The following is a 3,887-nucleotide window of genomic DNA, read 5'->3' on the forward strand; positions in this document are numbered from 1 at the left end:
CGGCGGGGCCGGGGGGGGGGGGTGTTGGGGGGTGGGGAGTAAGGAAGGGAGAGAAGGGGTGGGGAGTTGGGCTGCTGCGACGCCTCCCTGTCGTTCTGGCTGCACTAATGCGGGGCACCGAAGCAGGTGTCCGGACTGCGGTGCTGGCTACCACGCCGCCAGGGAATACCGTCCAGCCCCTCCCTGCGCTTCGGCTCCGGAATCCCTCCCTCTTCTGTCCAAGCTGCCGTCAAACTTTACTCAACTTGTTGTCCTGAGGTCTCAGGTGCTGGAGGCCGAAAGACGCTAATGCCCTGACACCGGGCTCTCCAGCTCCAGTCCGAAGTTTAAGTTCCCTGTCGCTCGCGTCTTCTTCCTGCATCCATCCACAGCGCCAGGTCTCGGAGGGTTCCTCTGGGGAAAAGATCCCGCTTAGGAGCGGGGAAAGGGCCGCTCGACTCGGGGCGACCGGAGAATGAGGGCGTCTGCTCCCCCTCCCGACCGAGCGGGCGGCCGGCGTCAGCACCGCGGACAGCGCATCGGTGCCGCAGCCGCCGGGCGGGCGGCTCTGGGGCTGTGGGGACCCGCGGCGCTGGACGAGCCGGTCACCCTACTGCGCTGTGCTTCCCCAAACCCCCGGTTTCCCTTTCTACCTCCCTTGTTTCCCCTCAACCCCTAAGGCAGGTGCGGTCGCGGAAGCGGAGAGCTGACAGGGAGGGAACGCTGCGGAATAGAGACGGGGGAGGAGTCAAGAGCGAGTAAAGGACCCAGGTGCCACGGGAGGAGGAGGCCTTCGGGCCCACCGGCTGCTGGATCTCCCTTCGTCACCCCAACCCTCTGACCCTCCGGTCCAGGGCGGGGAACGCTGGATAAGAACCTGGCTGCGGCAGGGTGGGTAGAGGAGGTGCAGGGAGAGCCCACTAGCCGGCTCCCCCGAGGCCGGCGGCGGGAAGCCTGGGTTCTTGAGCGCTGAGGAGGGTGTGTGTGGGGGGGTACATCGTCGCCCCCTCCGCCGCGTGGCAACAGGGAAACACGGCGGGGGGCTCGGCCCCAGCGCGGGAGCTTCTCCGCCCTCCGCGGGCCGCCTTTGCCGGGATCTCTTAAGTTCTATGTCGAGGAACGTCCTTGGTACAGACAGAAAACCGTCCTCTTCTGGCAGCCAGCCCCTTCTCCGTCCGTCCCGCTTCCACAGGAGAGGGGGACCCTGATGATGATGAGACGACACAGATAACAGAAAATGAAGATAATTATGGAGGCTGTGCTTAGCTACCCTAGGTGGGTGAACCGTGACTAAATACAGAACTAGCCCCCCACCCCGAGTCTCGGGCGGTCTGGTCTCCACAGCAGAAAACACTCAAGCTAAGGCCGACCCAAAGTAGTGGCATTGTCAGTCCCCTAAGCGTCAAGGGACTCAAAGTCGTCCACAGGCAGGGGGTAGGGGTGGGGTTTGGGCAAGAGAGCTATCCAGAAGCTGAAAGGCATCTGACTCCAGATGTTGCTTTACCCAAACCAGGGCACATCGGAGGCTTGGATCTTCCTAGGAGTTCTCCACCAGTTTATGGACGGAGCCAACTATACTCCCCTTTGTGTTAGGGGAGGGGCCAATGGGAGAGGATCCACCACTAGCATAGTCAGAACCAGCCTTACTGGTACTGGATGGCATGTGGTTAACTTCGCAGCGGCCTTCTGAGAAAGGGGCAAGGGGAACCTTTGTGTGAGGGGGAGAACATCTCACCTACTGAGAATATAGAGCCCTCTCCTTTTTCTGGAGCACAGTGGGAGCCTTATGTAAACGCATTGTTGCCATTGCAGACTATTGTTACTATTGGCAAAATGCACTTCAACTACTCTCTTCAAGCCTTTGCCTCCCCTGGGTTCACCACTGGTGTCACCCCAGCCTGTTCCCCCATCCCTACCATACCCCCATCTCTACAAGCTTCTGCAGGCAGGGAGGACAGCCTAGCTGTGGGCCTCCAGGGCTGGATTCCACTTGACTGGTCAGCTCTGACAGAAGTGTCACTCCAGGAGTTGGCCCTGGAGTCTCCAGATGCAGCTGAAGGGCACTGCCAGATCTCTCAGTGGTTTCCTTTGCCCAGACTCCCAGGTCAGGGACAGAGTGCTTTGCTGCAGTGTTCCGTGCCTCTGGACCTGCTCCTTGCCCAGCTGGCAAAGGGCCTGCCTTGTCCTCCAGCTTGTTATTCTAGCTTGATTAGTAGCAAACCCCTGGCATCAATCTCAACTGTGAATGACCTAATCAATTTATATAATAGGGAAATGATCAGTTCCCTGAACATAGGCTCGGGTCCTTTGGGGAACCAGTGCCATGATGAATGCTGTGGTTTTGCCCACTGAATCCATATAAGTCACTGGCTTCCAGCTGGCTACCCTCAAAGCTTTTACCTCAGCCCTGAATTGCTGCAACAGCCTCCAAAGAATGGGGGCTTGCTATCACAGATGTGTCCGTGCTTCGGTCTGTCCTGCCTGCACCTGCCCATCATTGCCCTGATCATGTCCATTTGATCTGATCGTGTGACTGACGTCCGTAGACGAAAGTCTCCAGTGGTTCCTTCAAAACTATAAAAATTTAGCCTCAAACACTTGTGGCTGATATTCAAAGCCCTTGATGATGTGATTCCCAACAAATCATTCTAACCTCACCTTCTACTACTTGCTACTTATCCCGCAAGTACTCCGTACTCAGCCCAATCACCAGCACTTTGCTTATGCTATGACCCTGCTTGAGTGTCTTCCTTCTCTTCTTCTCCAGCTCTTCATACATGCAGCTCAACTCAGGTTAGACCTTTTTTCTTCCAGAAAACTTTTTCTTTGTAGGATATTTTGACCCAGTCACTTTGACTGCCATCATATTTCAGCTGTAGATCATTTGATTCTGAATGTCCTCAAGCACTTCAGACAAGACACCGGAGCAGGTACAGCCTCTCTGTGTCTCTGCCTGTCTCTGTCTCTCTCTCTGTCTTTCTGTATTTTGTAAAAGAAAACACAATGGCAGGAGTGTTAATCAGGAAAATTAGGTAAGGTCAAGTGCGATCAATTGACGATTCCACTCCTAGGTATATGTCCAAGATAAATGAAAACATACATTCATGCAAAAGCTTGTGTGTGTACGTTCATAGCAGCATTAATCATAAAAGCCAAAAAGTGGAAACAACCCCTATGTCCATCAACTGATGAACAGTTCAGTACAATGTGGTATAACCATACAATGAAATATTCAGCAATGAAAAGGAATGAATTACTGATTCATGCTACAACATGAATGAATCTTGAAAGCATTATCCGAAGTGAAAGAGGCCAGTCACAAAAGATGACATAGTGTATGACTTCATTTGTATGAAATGTCCAGCATAGGAAAATCCATAAAGACATAGTAACTTAGTGGTTGCTTAGGGCTGGGGGATTAAAGAGGAATGGGAGTGACTGCTAATGAGTATGAGATTTCTTTTGAGAGTGATAAAAAATATTCTAAAATTGATTGTGATGATTGCACAGCTCTGTGAATATAGTAAAAAGCTTCAAGTTGTACATTTTAAATGTGTGAATTGTAAAAAAAAAACAAATGCAGCTAATCTTTATTGAAAAAAATGGAAACAGAACTTATCCCAAGAAAAATAATTTCTTTAAAATAAAAAAATAGGAAAAATGGGAAACAGTTTAGCAATATGTAATGTCTTTTTTTTTTTGTCTCTTGTACCAACTTTTTATTTAAAGTCTATTTTGTCTGATATTAGAATAGCCACTCCATCTTTCGTTTGGTCACTGTTTGCATGGAATATCTTTTCCCATCCCTTCACTTTCAATGTATTTGTGTCTTTGGATGTTAAGTGAGTCTTTGGTAGACAAAACATAGTTGGATCATGAGACTCTCTGTCTTGCAACTGAACTTGTTA

Source organism: Lipotes vexillifer, unplaced genomic scaffold, assembly GCF_000442215.2.
Source record: "Lipotes vexillifer unplaced genomic scaffold, Lipotes_vexillifer_v1.1 scaffold666, whole genome shotgun sequence".
Taxonomy (NCBI): Eukaryota; Metazoa; Chordata; class Mammalia; order Artiodactyla; family Lipotidae; genus Lipotes; species Lipotes vexillifer.